General features: G+C 46.4%; 6 non-coding genes across 6 annotated transcripts; 1 reads left to right on the top strand and 5 right to left on the bottom strand.

Annotated features, from left to right (window-relative positions):
* The first annotated feature begins 182 nt into the window (after nt 1–182).
* On the top strand, nt 183–254 carry TRNAC-GCA (transfer RNA cysteine (anticodon GCA)). Its single transcript has one exon. It is a non-coding gene; the product is annotated as a tRNA-Cys (tRNA).
* Nucleotides 255–3,038: 2,784 nt separating this feature from the next.
* On the bottom strand, nt 3,039–3,110 carry TRNAC-GCA (transfer RNA cysteine (anticodon GCA)). The gene has a single exon. It is a non-coding gene; the product is annotated as a tRNA-Cys (tRNA).
* Nucleotides 3,111–7,176: 4,066 nt separating this feature from the next.
* Nucleotides 7,177–7,248, bottom strand: TRNAC-GCA (transfer RNA cysteine (anticodon GCA)). The gene has a single exon. It is a non-coding gene; the product is annotated as a tRNA-Cys (tRNA).
* Nucleotides 7,249–15,778: 8,530 nt separating this feature from the next.
* On the bottom strand, nt 15,779–15,850 carry TRNAC-GCA (transfer RNA cysteine (anticodon GCA)). The gene has a single exon. It is a non-coding gene; the product is annotated as a tRNA-Cys (tRNA).
* Nucleotides 15,851–17,166: 1,316 nt separating this feature from the next.
* Nucleotides 17,167–17,238, bottom strand: TRNAC-GCA (transfer RNA cysteine (anticodon GCA)). Its single transcript has one exon. It is a non-coding gene; the product is annotated as a tRNA-Cys (tRNA).
* Nucleotides 17,239–19,557: 2,319 nt separating this feature from the next.
* TRNAC-GCA (transfer RNA cysteine (anticodon GCA)) lies at nt 19,558–19,629 on the bottom strand. Its single transcript has one exon. It is a non-coding gene; the product is annotated as a tRNA-Cys (tRNA).
* Between the last annotated feature and the right edge of the window lie 551 nt (nt 19,630–20,180).

Raw genomic sequence — 20,180 nt, 5'->3', positions numbered from 1 at the left:
AGGAGGGTCCAGGTCCCACGAGCACAGGAGAGCTGAGCTCATGGCCAGAGAAGGGTCAGTTTGCAGTGAGGTCTGTCTGCCAGGTGCCCAGGAACAGACTAGAGATGAACAGGAATGACAGTGTGCTGGTGAGGGTGGGGAGCACACTGATTCACAGCAATAAACCCTAGTCCCCCCAGGGAGGGGGTATAGCTCAGGGGTAGAGCATTTGACTGCAGATCAAGAGGTCCCCGGTTCAAATCCGGGTGCCCCCTAGTGAGCCTGCTTTTATCCCCTGAAACAGCTCTTTCCCCCAACTTTGAAATCTCTAGGAGGACAGGAAGCGAGAAGGGGTGTCAGGACCATTTGGTTACAGCCCTTCCTTTGTCACAAAGCCAGGTGGGTTCCAACACCCAACCCCACTGCACTTGGTCAGTCCCTTTCTCATGGCTTCAGGCGGACTTTTGTCTTATTCTTTGCCAACCCATCACGAGAACGTTCTTCCTTTATTTTAGCAGAAGCTTCTGAGCACTCAGATGAGGAGCCTGGAGGAACAAGAGCTTATGGTGAGAAGAGGGTGTGTCAGCCAGGCCACGGAGCCAACCAGGGAGAAACAGAAATGACTGGGGTGGGGAGAGACTTCCCTGGTGGTCCAATGGTTGGGACTTTGCCTTCCAATGCAGGGAGAGCAGGTTCAATCCCTGATTGGGGAGTGAAGATCCCACCTACCTCTAGGCCAAAAAAGCAAAACATAAAACAAACAATATTGTAACAGATTGAAAAATACAAGCTTAAAATACAATGACTGGGAGACTGGAGGATCCTCCCTGGGAGACCACAATCATGAAACGTTGTCACATAGGAAAGGGTGGGAAGTGGGCTCCTGGCTCAGGGGAGGGGCCTCTGACTGCAGATTAAGAGGGTTGGATTTTCAAGCCCCTGCAAGCTTATTTCATTTAGTACCAGACAGCGGGTGGAGGGCTTCCCAGGTGACTCAGTGGTAAAGAATCCACCTGCAATGCAGGAGACGTAAGAGACACGGGTTCGATCCCTGGGTCGGGAAGATGCCCTGGAGGAGGGCATGGCAGCCCACTCCAGTATTCTTGCCTGGAGAATCCCATGGACGGAGGAGCCTGGCGGGCGACAGCCCACAGGGTCGCAAAGAGTCAGACACGACTGAAAAACTGAACACACACACACACGTGCATATCAAGCGGAAACCTTTCAGGTCATCTCTGGGGAAGGTCTATCTCCCCCCACCCCGTCAGGGCTCGGCCACAGGAATGGGCAGCAGGTGAAGGCAGTGGGCAAGGTTGTGCCCTGCCCTGGGGTGCTGGGGGCATGAAGAGCCTGAGAACCAGCCATGTGGGTCTGGTCCCAACCCTATTATTAATCAGGCGTGTGTGCACAGGCACGTCTCTTAATTATGGCCTCTTTTTGAGCCTAATATGGAACACAAAACTAAACTGGTGATTCCCAATTCTCCCTTTCTTTGGGGGTCTTCTCCAGAGTTTGTTAAAAATAGACTCTTTGGGGACTTTTCTGCTGATCCAGCAGCTAAGCCTCTGCGCTCCCAAGGCAGGGGGACAAGTTCAAGTCCAGTCTGGGAACTAGATCCCACATGCCACAACTATGATCTGGTGCGGCCGAATAAATGTTTTAAAAAATTCAGAAGAAATGATCTTGCCAAAAATTTATATTTAAAAATATAGAGGACTGCCCTGGTGGTCCTGCGGTTAAGAGTCCACGTGCCATGGCAAGGGACCCGGGCTGGTTCCCTGGTCTGGGAAGATTCCACATGCTGCAGAGCAACTAAGCCCCAGTTCATCAACTACTGAAGCCCACGTGCCCTGGAGCCCATGCTCTGCAACAAGAGAAGCCACAGCAATGAGAAGCCCACACACCAAAACTAGAGTAGCCCCCGCTCGCCACAGCTAGAGAAAGCCCGTGCAGCAACAAAGACCCAGCATAGCCATAAATAAAATTTTTTTTTTTTAAATGGAGTCCTTTGATGTCATGGCCAACCCTTCTGATTCAGGAGGTCTGACCTGGAGCCTTGACTTCATGTCCTTGAAAGCACATCCTGCTTTCCTACCTCACAGGCCCATGTGTGACAGGCAGCCCAGCACTGTGGCCTTAGTTTAGTCCAGAGGCCCCACATGACACAGCCATGGACTTCTATTGATGGCTTGACCCTGGGATGGCTGCCTGGGCGCAGAGGATGGTGCAGAAGGGGATGGCAAGCAGAGATGCCTTCTGGGTGCAATAGAGCAGGGCTCCTGGGCTCACTAGACATAGGGCAGCTCAGTGTCTTGACGAGTGCTGGATACAATCACAGAGGCCAGGGGTCTCCATTTGGCCAGAACAAAGAGATGAGCTTTTAAGGACAGCTGCGTCTTCCCTGTTCTTACTGTGATTCCGGCTTACTTTCCCTGGCCGGAACTGATGATGCAGCACAAAGGAGGGAGAGAAAAGAGGCAAGGAGGGTCAGGCCAGCCCTTCCACCACCCCCTCACTCCTTGGCTTTAATCCCACAGCCGAGAAGGACTGGCTGATCCTGTTCTTCCCCAGGCCCTGCTCTGTCTGGGTCTGTGAGTCAGAGCAGACCCAGTGGGAGCTTTAGGACCTGCGGACATGGACCCTCAGTCCAGGACCTCTGGCCTGCAGCCCAGCATGCGGGGCTCAGGAAGCTACTAATACAGAGGCTCCTGTCAGTTCAACTACTTCTGCGTCGTAACCCACGTGGGGTGTGATGGAGACACACCAGCCGCCTCTGTGAAGAATGTGAGGATCTGTGGGAGGTTGAAATCTCTGGCTGGAGCTGAGGCACAGCCAGAAGAGCTGGAGGAGGCAGGGATCTGTGCCTTGTACACTTCCATTTTCATACAAGTCACCTGAAGGAGCACCTTTAAATTCAGATCAGGTCTGTAGTCTCCCAGGAGTTGTGAATCAAAGGCTTCGAATGGCTTTGTCTTTCTTCTCCAGGTGTCCTGATCTAGGGAAGGGGGGTGCAGACAGGTAATGTCAGACCCACTTTGGGGCTGAAAGTTAGAAAAAGGAGGGGGCACCTGGATTTGAACCAGGGACCTCTTGATCTGCAGTCAAATGCTCTGCCCCTGAGCTATACCCCCTGACCTGGTAGAGAGGTATAATTAACACCTTTTACTGTGTTGACATACCAGTATTCCATCTTGCTGGTTGAGATGTCCTGGTCAGCTCTGCTTTTTTGAACCCTGGCCTCCTAGCTGCCAGGGACCCATCACTTCTATGTGCATCTGGCTGGGGGCCTCCTGGTAGCCTGGTTGACCTTTACAGGTTGGGAAACACTTCAAATCATCCAGATAATCCTCTTGGGTACTAACAGTCGCTGAACATCTACTGTGTGTCAGGCATGCTGGGATGACGATGTAACTGTGACACGGTGATGTTGTCTTCTCCCACTTGAGAGAAGTTCAGCCCATGCCCAAGAGTTATTTAAAGACATAGAATAATCTTTATGAGAGCTCATCAAGTGAAAAGGCGGTTACAAAAGTGTGTCTGAGAAGAACGATAGGTGATTTCAACTTTTTGTGTGTTTTCTCTTTCAACTTTTCTATATTGAGCATGTTGCCATTGTTAAAAAAAAATGTTTCTTAGGAAAAATGATACTCTAGAAGAGTGCCACTTGTAGGAGTGCATCCTTCAGAAATACTCATGAATGCACAGCGAGTGGCAGAGACACACTGCAACCTTTTTCTGTATTAGCAGTGAACTGGAAACCACCTAAATATCCATTGACAGGGAAACTGGCTATAAACATTATGGTACAGTCATAGGAATATGATGCAACAAGAAAAGATAAAATTGGTCCAGAGTGTGTCATTGGAAGATGCTTAACAATACCATTAAGTGAATAAAAACCAAACTGCATGACAAATGCATGTATGCTGTAATATCATTTGGGCTTTTTAAATAGCTACTGTGGTGACTTTCCTGGTGGTCCAGTGGTTAAGACTCCACACTCCCAATGCAGGAGACACAGGTTCAGGTTCGGGTCCGATCCTTGTTCAGGAAACAGAGCTCCTATGTCCATCCCCATGTAAGTGTCTGAGAATAATTAGAGGAAAGCTCAACTCTGAAGCTAGTTGAGCCTTGCAATACAGTAAGTCCCCTACATATGAACCTTCAAGTTTTGAACTTTCAAAGATGAGAGCATGCATGCCAGCCCTGGTATACCAGCTGTTGTAGTGCCCTACTGTACTTTTCAAGGTACTGTACTATAAAATTAATATGTTTTATTTTTTGTTTTTTTTATGTACATATTACATGTGTGAAAAGTATTATACGCCTATTGCAATGTAGTACTAGATAGTTGATTGTGTTAGTTGGGTACCCAGGCTAACTGAGCTGGACTCAGGAACAAATTGGATTTATGAACACACTCTCTGAACGGAACTCATTTGTATGTAGGGGACTTACTGTAAATCGAAATGTGGATGACAGTGTTTTTAAAGGCAGAGAAAGTTTTTTATATTCATTCTTGGAGCAAGGTATTCAAGGAAGGGCCAGGCCCCAGCTAAGGGATGAAATTATATACACAACTGACAAGGCCTTCCTCCAGCCAGAGGGAGACAGCTGGGGGTGGGGTGGGCCCTAGGGAGTCTCCTGAAGGGCAAGAGACAGGCGGATGCAACTGCCTCCCATGCAAAGCCTGCATGCTCAGTCCTGTCCAACTCTAATGCCTTGGTGGTTAAAAAAAAAAAATCCGCCTGCCAATGCAGGAGACTCAGGAGACTTGGGTTCAATCCCTGGGTCAAGAAGATCCCCTGGAGGAGGTAATGGCAATCCACTCGAGTATTCTTGCCTGGAAGATTCTGTGGGCAAAAGAGCCTGATGGGCTACAGTCCAAGGGGCCGCAGAGTCGGACACCTCTGAGCACACTGACAATTACATTATGGGAAGGGTTAAGAAAGAAGGAATCACCCCGGTCAGTGGGGTTCCAGACTGATTTCCGGGTAATGGGTCAGGTTGCAGGACCAAAAGGAGCAAAGAGGAGGCAATACAAGGGTTGCCATCAGTGAGATAACCTTCACTATCAGGAGGCATCCAGGGAGGGCAAGCACAGGAAAGGGACCACCAACCAGATTCTAAGCCAAAAGTCCAAGTGCTTATGAACCTGGAATAACAATCGCCACCTCCCCGAGGAAAAAAATACTAATTTAAAAATGCAAGTCTCTTGTTAACAAAATCAATGAGCTTTAATGAAATAGAAACTAAAGCACAGCCCTGAAAATTAAGCAAGTTTTGTTTTTACAGGTGCACATGCATATGTTGATAAGACAACTCGGAGGGAACTGAATAGTCACAACACAGGAAGTTAGACAAAGAGCTATTTGCCAACTTATCAAGTTAGACAGTCTCAGGGAAAACTAGAGTTGGCCATGCTCTGTCTTAAATGGCTATTTCTCTGTATTGTGTTTTCCTGCCATTCAATAGAAAAAGATTAAGATTTTCTTGCAGTCAAATAATTTTATTATGAGAGGCTATTTTTAGCCCATATAGACTTCTGCTGTTTATATAACCTGAAACATCATGAAATGTATTTCAGGTAGTTGTAAGAAAGGTCATAAAAGATGGTTAGTGTCGGGGATAATAAATTCAAATGATAAAATTCCCATGAACTGTACTTCTGAATTACATGCTAAGCTCTGAACCTACAGTGAATTCTCAGATCATCAACCGAAATGTTTGTTCTCCAAGCCAGAAAGTCATGGAGTTCTTTAGTTTCGAGATAGTTGATATAATTTACTGGTTCCTTCTGTAGAAGTTTACTTTTAAAGCTTGAATGAGACATAAATTGTCTTTAATAATTACACAACCAAACTTACACTTTCACGTGTGGATTTTTCATCCTTTGCATACTCTCTGAGCCCCTCTCAGGGAGGGCTCACTCCCTGAGAGCCACAGGTGCTGGTGGTTTGGCTTGGAAATAGATCAGTTCCACCTTGTCCTGCAGAGAATAACTGGACTGAGACAGGGGAAAAATAAGCAAAACAAGAAATCCTGAAACAGCAATTGTTCCTGGAGGATGACTTTAAGGTCAAGTGACAAATAATACCCTTCAGAATGGAGGAAAGCCAGAACACAAGATACTGGGCAGACATATTGCAGAGAAGAAGCCAATTCTGAGTCCATGTTGGAAACTGTTTCTTTGGCTCGTTTTTGGTTGCTTTTGTTATTGTGTGTGTGTGTGTTCGGTCACTTCAGTCACACCCGACTCTGTGACACTATGAACTGTAGCTCACCAGGCTCTTCTGTCTGTGGGATTCTCCAGGTAAGAATACTGGAGTGGATTACCATGACCTCCTCCAGGGGATCTTCCCGACCCAGGAATCGAACCTTTTCTGTCCCCTGCATTGGCAGGTGGGGTCTTTATCACTAGCGCCACCTGCAATCATACATAATAGCCTGCCTCAGAGAACCGTGCCCCTCTGCCTGACTGTAAACTAAAGTGCCTTTTTCCAGCTCCTAGAGTGATGATCTGACCCTGACCACCGTGTGAATTCCTACAAGAAAAAGAAGAGATTAATGCACCCCTCCAAAGGCTGGCCATTCCCAGAGATGTTTTTGAAGACTGAAAGGCTGAAGACCCTTTCACTTTACGTCTCCACTGCCTCTTCCTCTCTGTTTTGCCTTAATTGACTTTAGTCCCTCATTGCTTCTGTCCCTCTGACGCTGTAAAAGAACTTGGCATCCAGACCCCAACAAGATGGTTACTCTGAGACATTAGTCTGCCATCTTCTCGGTCAGTTGGCTTTCCAAATAAAATATTCCTTGCCTCAATGCCTTGTCTCTCGGATTCACTTGGACTCAGTAACAGACAGAGCTGGGATAAGGGAACCATTCTGAGAAGTCCTGAAATCTATGCTAAAGGTGGTTTCAACTTAGCTGCAGAGTAGGAGCTCTGGGGAGAGTTTACCATAACTGGACTCCACCTCAAATACACTGATTTAATTGGTCTGGGGTGGGGCCTGGGAAATGGTACTTTTATAGACTCGTCAGGGATTCTAATTTATACTCAAAGTTAAGAACTGCCAACTACCATAGTAAAGCTTCACAATTTTCTGGTTCTAAAAAAATACAAAAACAAAAAACTTTACATTGACATCTAATATGAAGTTGAAATGCTGCACCAAAAGGGAAAAGTTAAGAATAAGTAGGGGGCACCCAGATTTGAACTGGGGACCTCTTGATCTGCAGTCAAATGCTCTACCCCTGAGCTATACCCCCTTCTGGGATGGTATGACTTAATTAATGTTGTCTATACAGCCGCACCCAGACTACCTGTAAACCTATGAGTTGCCACTTCAGCATGGACCTCTCTTGGAAACTGCCAGATCTGCTGCTTGAAAACTCATCAACCTGCTGCAGAAAAGGCAGCCAGCTCTCTCCTCAAAAACCACACAGCCTGTGTCCCCATCTCACTCAGCCCTGCCCCCAGCCTACAGCCCCAGGGTGTGGGCAGCAGCCTGGGGAAGCCTAGACATTGACTGCAGAATGGCCTTCAGAGTCAGATGACTGTGCCCATCACGGTGGGCACCTGAAGAACAGAAACTGGAGGTGATGGAGGTGTCTGTCCAAATTCACTTCATGAGGGTCTAGCCCTCAGGGGCTGACACTCAGTTCAGGGAACTTTCTAGTAAACTCAGTCAAGGACACAGATGACCGAACCAACCTCTGTTTCTTTCGTTAATAGAGATGTGACCACGGAGAGTCACCACTCGTAGGAACAGGCAGAAGTAGATGAAAGAAGCCAATCTGAAAAGGATACATCCTGTATGGTTCCAACTACATGACATTCTGAAAAAGGCAAAGCTATGGAACATCTTCATGACCCAGATAACCACGATGGTGTGATCACTCACCTAGAGCCAGATACCCTGGAGTGCAAAGTCAATTAGCCTTAGGAAGCATTGCTACAAACAAAGCTAGTGGAGGTGATGGAATTCCAGCTAAGCTATTTCATATCCTAAAAGATGATGCTGTGGAAGTGCTGCACTCAATATGCCAGCAAGTTTGGAAAACTCAGCAGTGGGCACAGGCCTGGAAGAGGTCAGTTTTCATTCCAATCCCAAAGAAAGCCAATGCCAAAGAATGCTCAAACCACCGCACAATTGCACTCATCTCACACGCTAGCAGAGCATTGCTAAAAATTCTCCAAGCTAGGCTTCAACAGTCCATGAACCAAGAACTTCCAGATGTTCCAGCTGGACTTAGAAAAGGCAGAGGAACCAGAGATCAAATTGCCAACATCCCTTGGATCATAGCAAAAGCAAGAGAGTTCCAGAAAAACATCCACTTTTGTTTCATTGATTATGCTAAAGCCTTTGACTTTAGAGTTCAGTCTCTGTCATGTCCGACTCTTTGCGACCCCACGGACTGCAGCACACCTGGCTTCCCTGTCCATCACCAGCTCCTGGAGCTTGCTCAAACTCATGTCCATCGAGTTGGTAATGCCATCCAACCATCTCATCCTCTGTCGTCCCCTTCTCCTCCTGCCTTTAATCTTTCCCAGCATCAGGGTCTTTTCCATTGAGTCAGTTCTTCACATCAGGTGGCCAATGTATTGGAGGTTCAGCTTCATATTCCAATGAATATTCAGGACTGATTTCCTTTAGGATTCACTGGTTTTGTCTCCTTGCAGTCCAAGGGACTCTCAAGAGTCTTCTCCAACACCACAGTTCAAAAGCATCAATTCTTCAGCGTTCACCTTTGTTTATGGTCCAACTCTCACATCCACACATGACTACTGGAAAAACCATAACTTTGACTAGATGGACCTTTGTTGACAAAGTAATGTCTCTGCTTTTCAATATGCTGTCTAGGCTGGTCATAACTTTTCTTCCAAGGAGCAAATGTCTTTTAATTTCATGGCTGCAGTCACCATCTGCAGTGATTTTGGAGCCCAAGAAAATAAAGTCTGTAACCCTTTCCATTGTTTCCCCATCTATTTTCCATGAAGTGATGGGACCAGATGTCATGATCTTAGTTTTCTGAATGTTGAGTTTTAAGCCAAGTTTTTCATTCTCCCCTTTCACTTTCATCAAGCGGCTTGTTAGCTCCTCTTCACTTTCTGCCATAAGGGTGGTGTCATCTGTATATCTGAGGTTATGGATACATCTCCCAGCAATCTTGATTCCAGCTTGTGCTTCATCCAGCCTGTTATTTTGCATGATGTACTCTGAAAATAAGTTTAATAAGCAGGGTGACAATATGCAGCCTTGACGTACTCCTTTCCCAATTTGGAACCAGTGTGTTGTTCCATGTCCAGTTCTAACTGTTGTTTCTTGACCTGCATGCAGACTTCTCAGAAGACAAGTAAGGTGGACTGGGATTCCCATCTCTTGAAGAATTTTTCACAGTGTGTTGTGATCTACACAGTCAAAGGCTTTGATATAGTCAATAAAGCAGAAGTAGATGTTTTTCTGGAACTTTCTTGCTTTTGTTATGATCCAATGGTTGTTGACAATTTGATCTCTGGTTCCTCTGCCTTTTCTAAATCCAGCTTGAACATCTGGAAGTTCACGGTTCCATGTACTGTTGAAGCCTAATTTGGAGAATTTTGAGCAATGCTTTGCTAGTGTGTGAGATGAGTGCAATTGTGTGGTGGTTTGAACATTCTTTGGCATTGGCTTTCTTTGGGATTGGAATGAAAACTGACCTTTTCCAGTCCTGTGGCCACTGCTGAGTTTTCCAAACTTGCTGGCATATTGAATGCAGCACTTTCACAGCACTGTCTTTTAGGATATGAAATAGCTCAACTGGAATTCCATCACCTCTACTAGCTTTGTTCGTAGCGATGCTTTCTAAGGCCCACTTGACTTCACTTTCCAGGATGTGTGGCTCTAGGTGAGTGATCACACCATCGTGGTTATCTGGGTCATGAAGATCTTTTTTGTACAGTTCTTCTGTGTATTCTTGCCACCTGTTCTTAATATCTGCTGCTGTTAGGTCCATACCATTTCTGTCCTTTGTTGTGCCCATCTTTGCATGAAGTGTTCCCTTGGTATCTCTAATTTTCTTGAAGAGATCTCTAGTCTTTCCCATTCTATTTTTTCCCTCTATTTCTTTGCATTGATCACTTAAGAAGGCTTTCTTATCTCTCCTTGCTATTCTTTGGAACTCTGCATTCAAATGGGCCTATCTTTCCTGTTCTCCATTTCCTTTCACTTTTCTCAGCTATTTGTAAGGCCTCTTCAGACGACCATTTTGCCTTTCTTTTTCTTGGGGATGGTCTTGATTACTGCGTCCTGTACAATGTCACGAACCTCTGTCCATAGTTCTTCAGGCACTCAATCAGATCTAATCCCTTGAATCTATTTGTTACTTCCACTGTATAATCATAAGAAATTTGATTTAGGTCATACCTGAATAGTTTAGTAGTATTCCCTACTTTTTTCAATTTAAGTCTGAATTTTGCAGTAAGGAGTTCATGATCTGAGCCATAGTCAGCTCCTGGTCTTGTTTTTGCTAAGTATATAGAGTTTCACCATCTTTGGCTGCAAAGAATATAATCAATCTGATTTCGGTGTTGATCATCTGGTGATGTCCATGTGTAGAATCTTTTGTTGTGTTGTTGGAAGAGCGTGATTTCTATGACCAGTGCATTCTGTTGGCAAAACTCTGTTAGCCTTTGCCCTGCTTCATTCTGTACTCCAAAGCCAAATTTGCCTGTTACTCCAGGTATCTCTTGACTTTCTACTTTTGCATTCCAGTCCTCTGTAATGAAAAGAATATCTTTTTTGGGTTTCAGTTGTAGAAGGTCTTGGAGGTCTTCATAGAACCGTTCAACTTCAGCTTCTTCAGCATTAATGGTTGGGGCATAGACTTGGATTACTGTGAGACTGAATAGTTTGCCTTGGAAATGAACAGAGATCATTCTGTCATTTTTGAGATTGCACCCAAGTACTGCATTTTGGACTCTTATCTTGACTATAAGGGCTACTCTACCCACAGTAGTAGATATAATGGTCATCTGAGTTAAATTCACCCATTCCAGTCCATTTTAGTTCGCTGATTCCTAGAATGTCTCTGTTCACTCTTGCCGTCTCCTGTTTGACCACTTCCATTTTACCTTGATTCATGGACCTAGCATTCCAGGTTCCTATGCAATATTGCTCTTTACAGCACTGGACTTTACTTCCGTCACCAGTCACATCCACAACCGGGCATTGTTTTTGCTTTGGCTCCATCCCTTCATTCTTTATGGAGTTATTTCCCTACTCATCTCCAGTAGCATACTGGATACCTACCAACCTGGGAGTTCATCTTTCAGTGTCTTATACTTTTGCCTTTTCATACTGTTCACGGGGTTCTCAAGGCAAGAATACTGAAGTGGTTTGCAAGTGGATCACAACAAACTGTGGAAAATTCTTCAAGAGATGGGAATCCCAGACCACCTTACCTGTCTCCTGAGAAATCTGTATGCAGGTCAAGAAGCAACAGTTAGAACTGGACATGGAACAACACACTGGTTCCAAACTGGGAAAGGAGTATGTCAAGGCTGTATATTGTCACCCTGTTTATTTAACTTATTTTCAGAGTACATCATGCAAAATAACAGGCTGGATGAAGCACAAGCTGGAATCAAGATTGCTGGGAGATGTATCCATAACCTCAGATATACAGATGACACCACCCTTATGGCAGAAAGCGAAGAGGAGCTAAAGAGCCTCTTGATGAAAGTGAAAGGGGAGAATGAAAAAGCTGGCTTAAAACTCAACATTCAGAAAACTAACATCATGGCATCTGGTCCCATCACTTCGTGGCAAATAGATGGGGAAACAATGGAAAGAGTTACAGACTTTATTTTCTTGGGCTCCAAAATCACTGCAGATGGTGACTGCAGCCATGAAATTAAAAGACACTTGCTCCTTGAAAGATAAGCTGTGATAAACCTAGACAGTGTATTGAAAAGCAGAGATGTTATTTTGCCAACAGAGATCCATATGGTCAAAACTATAATTTTTCCAGTAGTCATGTATGGATGTGAGAGTTGGACCATAAAGAAAGCTAAGCGCAGAAGAGTTGATGCTTTTGAACTGTGGTGTTGTTGTAGGAAAGGGGACCCCTTCCAGGGCCTGAAACTGGGCTCTTGTCTAACACTCGGAAATGAATTGTCCAAGGAGACACATGTGCTGACAAAGCAAGAGATTTTATTGGGAAAGGGCTCCCGGGCGGAGGGCAGTAGGGTAAGGGAACCCAGGAGAACTGCTCTGTCACATGGCTTGCAGTCTCGGGTTTTACGGTGATGGGATTAGTTTCCGGGTTGTCTTCAGCCAATCATTCTGACTCAGAGTCCTTCCTGGTGGTGCCTGCCTTGTTCAGCCAAGATGGATGTCAGAGAGGAGGATTCTGGGAGGTGGTCAGACAGGTGGTGTCTCCTTTTGACTTTTCCCGAACTCTTCTGGTTGGTGGAGGCTTATTAATTCCCTGTTCCTTACCAGGATCTCCTGTCGTAAAACAACTCATGCAAATGGTACTGTGGTGCCTGGCCAGGGTGTGCGGTTTCAACCAGTGTGCTTCCCCGAACAGTGCTGAAGACTCTTGAGAGTCCCTTGGACTGCAAGGAGAGAAAACCAGTGAATCTTAAAGGAAATCAGTCCTGAATAATCATTGGAAGGACTCATGCTGAAGCTGAAACTCCAATACTTTGGCCACCTGATGGGAAGAACCCTGCTGCTGGGAAAGATTGAAGGCAGGAAGAGAAGGGGACGACAGAGAATGAGATGGCTGGATGGTGTCACTTACTAGAAGAACATGAGTTTGAGCAAGTTCCGGGAGTTGGTGATGGACAGGAAGGCCTGGCGTGCTGCAGTCCATGGGGTCGCAGAGAATCAGACACGACGGAGCGACTGAATGTACTGTAATGTAAAGTGGCTGAGTAGCTTTAGGAATCCCCTAGATCATGAATGGACCTAAGCTAACATAAATCTAAGACCAAGAAATGCTGCTGGAGAAGAACCACATTCTACCAGAGGCTCTGTGATCTGTGGGCAAAGGTGTAAGCTGCTAGCTAGATGAACTCACTTTGATTGGCACCCTCCATCTCCACGCCAAGGAGCAGGTAAACTTTCTTTTCTGCAAACTGTCTCTCCCACCTTTGGAATCTCTCCCTCTCACCCATCAGCTTCCCCCTTGGGACCTTGACACCCCAGTAGCTTCTTCTCCTCCTCTTGAGGTTAGGAGATAGATGGGCTCCAGGTTGGACACTTACCATCAGCCAGCCTCCTCTCTGCATTTCCTGAGATAAGAGATAGGTGGGCTTCAGTTGAGGAATTTATAATCAGCCCCCTGTTGACTGGTAAGTAGCCAATCTTAGTCTCTTGTAAACACCTCAAGGGAATAATTGTGGCAAGGACAAAGAGAAGAAAAAATTCCTGTCTGAGTAAAAGATAAGGGGACACTCCACATGCTCAGAGAGACTTGGGGTCAAAAGTTAGAGGATAATTCCAGGCCAGATTGAGTCTTGCTCCTCCCAGACGCCTTCACTTTGAGATCCATCTTGGCTAAGGTGTGCACACCCCAGGGGAATGTCCTGAGACAAATTAACCACAGGGGAATAAGGCAAGGGAAGATAAAGACCCATAGAACTGCCCCCTTATAAAGGATATAAACTTCCCAAAGGCGTAACTCTCTCTGTGAGCTTGCCCTTTGCCTTTCAGCATGTACTTTTCTTTTCAATAAAATATTTACTTTACTCGTTTCCTTCTGCCTCCTCGCCTGAATTCGTTCTTGACTAGGCAGACACCACTAGGGCCCTTAGCTCTAGCTGCTAGCTCCTCTGGTCCAGGTTTAGTACTCCCAGTCTGGGAAACTAAGACCCTGCTTCCAACCACTGCTCACACTGCTTGCTGCAAGCTGCCGCTTATGCTGCCCGTGCCTGATGCTGGGAAGATTGAAGGCAAAAGGAGAAGGGGCGGCAGAGGATGAGATGGTTAGACATGACTCTGAGCACACTTTAGGAGACAGTGAAGGGCAGGGGAGCCTGGAGTGCAACAGTCCACGGGGTCGCAGAGTCGGTTAGTTAGTGACCAAATACAACAAATATATGTACCATTCATCTGTTGATGGACATTTAGGTTGCTTCCAAGTCTTACCTATTATAAATAGTTACTATTCACTATTGAGTAATAGTGAACATTGGAGGGGTAATAATCAACATTGAGGGGTATGTATCTTTTTTAAAAAAACTTTTTATGTTGTATTGGGATATAGCTGGTTAACAATGTTGTGACTGTGTGTATTGTTTTGAATTAGAGCTTTCTCAGGATACATGCCCAGGAACAGGATTGCAGGATTGTATGGTAACTCTTTCTTTTGATTTACCTTTTTCTAATAATTAGTGACATTGAGTATCTTTCCCTGTGCCTGTTGTTTTCTTTGGAGAAATGTCTATGTAGATCTTCACCCATTTTTTTGATTGAGTTTTTTTTAATATTAAGCTGTGTGAGTTGTTTGTATACTTTGGAAATTAATCTCTTGTCTAGTGCATCTTTTGCAAACATTTTCTCCCATTCTGTGGGTTGTCTTTTCATTTTGTTTATTATGGTTTCCTTTGCTGTACAAAAGCTTTTAAGTTTAATTAGATCTCATTTGTTTTATTTTTGTTTTTATGTCCATTACTCTAGGAGACCAGTCCCCAAAAATATCTCTGCAATTTATGTCAAGGAGTGTTCTGCCTATGTTTTCCTTTAGGAGTTTTATAGTGTTTGGTTTTGCATTTAGGTCTTTAATCCATTTACAGTTTATTTTTGTATGTGGTGTTAGAGAATGTTCTAATTTTACTCATTTTCGTGTAGCTGTCCCGTTTTCCCAGCACCTCTTGTTGAAGAGACTGTCTTTTCCCCACCGTACACTCTTGCCTCCTTCGTTGTAGAGTAATTGACTGTAGGTGCCTGAGTTTATTTCTGGGCTCTCTAACCTGTTGCATTGATCTACCTTTGTGCCTTTGTTGACCGCCTTTGTGCCAGTCCCAGAACCAGGGACCTCTCGATCTGCAGTCAAATGCTCTACCCCTGAGCTATACCCCCAGGAACACCAGTATAGTCTAATGAACACCTTTCATCCGTGTGGTGACACTAAACTCTGCAAAATTAAGTTACAGATCTCCTCCAGGACCGACTTTCTGGAAGCTGCCAGGCCTGGCTCCTAGTAAGACGTCTTCCGTCCAGCCTACAACTTCCCAGGCCTCTGTCGGTGTGTGGGTCATCAACAAGGAGAAAGGGAGAAAAGTTGCCTGGTGAACCCCCAACACACTCCCTGTCGCCTTGGTTTAGCCCAAGAGCTGCCCAAAGGTCTCCATAACTGATCACACACCCCTCCCTGGGCTCCCAGCCCTTTGTTTCCATAGGTCTGACCCCACCCACACCCCCACTCCACTGTGCCAAACTGTTTTGGATGAGGATGGTAATTTAGGGTTACCATTTATTGTCTGTTCCTGGGAAGTCAGCTGTATCTACAACTTTCTAGCCTGCCCTAAAAACACCCGTCAGTCTGTATCGGGGGCCTTGCCTTCTCTTTGAGGATCCAACAGAGTTGGGGAAATGAGAAACTTCCAGAAGAAGAAAACGCAGATGCCACAAGGAGGCGGGATACCTGGAGTGTTAGAGAAGGAAGACACGGAAGGGGTGTCCACCCAGGCTGCTCCTGTACTAATGCTGACCTGGAGCTTCCTGCTTCAAGGAGGATCTGAACTGGTGGGAAAATGAAGGAAAATGGAATGAGTAACAGCCTCCATGAATGAAAAATCCAATATGGCAGGGGGCACCTGGATTTGAACCAGGGACCTCTTGATCTGCAGTCAAATGCTCTACCCCTGAGCTATACCCCCTTACTTATTATAGGTGTCTAATAATCACCTTTCACCTTCATAGTCACACCCAGGACTCCTGTAACATACTGGAAGTTTCTATTGGTTCCTAGCAAGCTAGTAAGACCAGCTATTTATTCCTCCACAAGCTCAGCCCATAGAGGTCTCCCCGCAAGGCCCTGGAGTCCCACAACCCTACCCCTTCACATGCCTGCATCTCCCCCTTCTCCTCCATGTGTGGTGACAGCAGCAGTCTGGAGAAGCATGGACATCTACTGCTGGAAGGGCCTTTAGAATTTGTCTTTCTCTTATTCTGTACTTCAAAACAGCAAGTTGAAGAGATCCTGCCCATCTCTTGGGAGACACTTGCAGTACCTACACCAGAAGGTGTCCCTTCAGCCTGTGTATCTGGGCATTAAACCTGGGGGTGCTAGTGGGGACGCTGGGGAGGTTGGTGAACTTCTTAGTCCCTAACCTGGATCTTTTTTATTTTCTTAAAGTTAGTGGTAACCTCATGTCTCTTAGGCAAATATTTTGTATAACTAAACAACTTGCAGCTACAATTATATTACTGTTAGTGGCTCAGTTGTGTCTGACTCTTTGGGACCTCATGAACTGTAGCCCGCCAGGCTCCTCTGTCCATGGGATTCTCCAGGGAAGAATACTGGAGTGGGCTGCCATGCCATCCTCTAAGGGACCTTCGTGACCCAGGGATCATACCCGGGTCTCCTCCATTGCAGGTGGATTCTTTACCATCTGAGCCACCAGGGAAGCCCACAATTATATTATTAGTGGTTATTATTATTCCCTCGCTTTGGAGGAGAAAACCTGTCAGACAGTATGATTTTCACTTTTAACTATTGTGCTGCAGTCCATGGGGTCGCAAAGATTTGGACACAACTGAGCAACAAATTGTTGATGAAGAAATGAAGAGGAAGAGTGGAGTGAGAGGACCTGGAACTCGTGAAATAAGAGTTTCAAGTGGAATAAACAGGGCAGTAAAGTCTGTGAACTAGCTAGGTGTGCCCCCATGTGGTCATGATGTGAGTTTACTGACCTGAAATAACAGGAAGATCCCCTGGAGGGCATGACAACCCACTCCAGTATTCTTGTCTGGAGAATCCCATGAACAGAGGAGCCTGGTGGGCTACAGTCCATGGAGGCACAAAAGTCAGATGTGACTGAAGCAACTTCGTGTGCATGCATGCAAGTTTCCTTGGGAGAAAGCTGGCCCGCTGTCTACAAGCTGCCACCGTGAATAACTGAGCATCCATTAGAACAGAATGGAAACGACTGCCTTTGCCAGCTTTCCTCCAATATTCCGTAAAAAGTCCAATAGGGGGCACCCGGATTTGAACCAGGGACCTCTTGATCTGCAGTCAAATGCTCTACCCCTGAGCTATACCCCCTTACTTATTATGGGTGTCTAATAACCACCTTTCACACTTCCCCAGTGGCTCAGCAATAAAGAATTCCCCTGCAATGCAGGAGACGCGGGTTTGATCGCTGGGTTGGGAAGATCCCCTGGAGGAGAGCATGGCAACCCACTCCAGTATTCTTGCCTGGAGAATCCCATGGACAGAGGAGCCTGGTGGGCTACAGTCCATGGGGTCACACGACAAAAGCAACTTTTCATGCACACAACCACCTTTCTCCTTAATGGTCACACCCAGGACTCCTGTAACACACTGAAAGTTTCTACTTATTTCTGGAGAGCTGGTAAGACCGGCAACCTATTCCTAAACAAACTCAAACTGAAGCAGTCACCTAGATCATCTTCCTGAGAAAACATGTTGGAGCCCACTCACCTCCCCCCACGGGCCCTGTGAGTCTTTGCTGCTTGGGCCAAAAGCTGATGTCCACAGTACATTTCCAGGGTCCCTGTTCAAGGCAGGTGACTGAGATTCCGGGGGAAAAGTAGCCCAGGGCGCAGTACTGGATTGCATGACAGAAAGTGGATTGCAGCCCCTACTGTGTACCTGCCCGTCACCGTCCGCATGCTCCTTTAACAGCGCCCACCATCACCACTGCCCTTTCTTTAGTCTCTTCTCTGTGCAGACCCTGCTGAAGCAGCTCAGGATGGAGCGACTGGAGCCCCGAGGGCCTCCTGTAAGCACCTCACTATGCTTGGTTACGGGGGGGAGCATAGGAGAGGCATCAAAGCTCCCAGTTTCCCCCTACGGCGGTGCATGTGCGTGGTGAAGGGGGGATGAACCCGCAGGAAAGGTCATGTCTGCAGGGCTCTAAGATAAGTGTTAATGGGCATGGGCATCCAGTCAGCCCTGGAAAAGTTCACCTGGGGCTGCACGAAGCTAGAGAGGCTTTCTGGCAAAGACCTAAACTATCCAACCTCTCCTCCATCCTACGAAGACTCAATTCCATGGGACCAGAGGCTAAAAAAGGCATTTTTATCAATCACAGAAAAGTAACTGAAAGGGAGTTGTTGGAAGGTGGAGAGACCGAATCACATCCTCTGAACAGAGAAGGAACTTTAAGAATGAAAAAAGCAGCAGACAACTCCATAAAGTACAAATACGAAAGTTTATTGTGGATGACCTTCACAGGTAGGACCTGGCGGACAACGATCTAGCATCATTCAGAGTGGCGCCCTGCTGATGGGGTACCAGGGGAATTACAGGGGCCAAAGCTAAAGACGGAATCTGACCACTACAGGAGGAAGACATCCACACCGATGGGAACCAGGGTTTTGTCCTCCCCCGTGGGGATCTCGTGACCAGAAACCACTGGATCAGCAAAAGGCACTCTTCTATGGTTTATCTCAGATGGAGGCAAGGGTAAAAGCTGATGGAGAAATTATCTGTCTTGGACACAGTCCTTATAAGTGGGCTACAGGAGGGGAGGGGATAAGACTGCCGTCCTGAGATGGAGCTGAGAAAATGGGGCCCTGTGGTTCAGTCCCGCAGGCCCTTCCCTTGTTATAACTGTAATCTCAGCAGCATCTTTCTTTACTTTCCGTCAGCCCGTCAGGACATTCCACTGTGAACTAAACCCATTCCCTCTCCTTCCCCCGAGCCTGGATCCCCTCCCACCTGGTGGCCCTGAAGCTTCTCTCCACCCTTCAATTCATGCCAAGTCCTCTAAAGCGACTGCTGTTCTCCTGCTACTGCTGCTAAGTCGCTTCAGTCGTGTCCGACTCTGTGCAACCCCATAGACGGCAGCCCACCAGGCTCCTCCATCCATGGGATTTTCTAGGCAAGAGTACTGGAGTGGGGTGCCATTGCCTTCTCCTAGAAGGGCTTTTAGGATGATCCAGAAGAGGAGCTGCCAAATGTGGCCCCAGGGGGAAAAAAAAATCCTCTCATGTTTCTGTGATGTGAGTGGATGAAAGGAAGTTTCAGGATGGAACTGAAAGGAAGTTTCAGAAAGGAACCTCAGTGGATGTTTTACTGTTGAAAACAGCCAGACACAACCTGAATCTCTGGAAACAGGTCCAGAGGGGGATGTATTTGTTTATATTCCCACGTTTCTGGGTAATTCTAGTGCTCAGATGACTCTTGAGTCCACATGGTCTAGGCTAGAACTATCCTTCTGGTTCTGGGGCTTTCCATTGCCCCAGCCCAGGAGATGAGCTAGACAGCTTCCTTTCTACTTTACCAACTCCTTTATCACCATCTCCTTTACCAACTGCTGCACCCCTCAATCTGCCCATCGAGAAAAGCCCACCTGAAGGTGTAATTTGGTGTGGGTACTAAAACAAGACTTACTTGAGGGGGCACCTGGATTTGAACCAGGGACCTCTTGATCTGCAGTCAAATGCTCTACCCCTGAGCTATACCCCCTTGCTTATGAGGGGTGGTTAATAAATACTTCCTCACCTGTGTTGAAATGCCCACACCCACCATGCACTGAAATTTCTACTGACTCTCAGAAAGTTCTGAAGATAGGAAACTTTGCCTTACAGAACACTTGCACCTTTTGGCTCTCCTCCTCCACACAGATCTCCCTCCCAGCTTCACCCCAGAGACCTCTGCTCGCAATCTCGCAGTCTCGTTTTTCTTGGTACCACTGTGAAGGCACCAGCTGGAAAAGTCACTGCTAAGCGCTAGGCCTCCTTTGCCTTCCTCCCTTTCCTCAACAGCTCCATCTACCAACCTGCCCCCAGCTCGATTTTCACCTTCCCCACCTTCACCCCAGTCCTGAGGGGTGGACTGGGGGGCTCCGTTGCCCACCTCAGCCTTTCTCCTCTTCTTTCCTCTCATCGCAGCTGCGTCTTGACTTTTGGCAGGATCTTGGCTGTTCTTTGATCCTCCAACTCCCTCTTCTGGACTTTTACTTCAGGATAAATAGTGTAAGGCTCTATAATTCCCTTGTTCAATAATACTTAGGGTGA

The sequence above is a fragment of the Moschus berezovskii genome, chromosome 3, assembly GCF_049115385.1.
Source record: "Moschus berezovskii isolate FMDL1 chromosome 3, NW_MosBer_1.0, whole genome shotgun sequence".
Taxonomy (NCBI): Eukaryota; Metazoa; Chordata; class Mammalia; order Artiodactyla; family Moschidae; genus Moschus; species Moschus berezovskii.
This window is presented reverse-complemented; position numbering and strand designations above follow the sequence as displayed.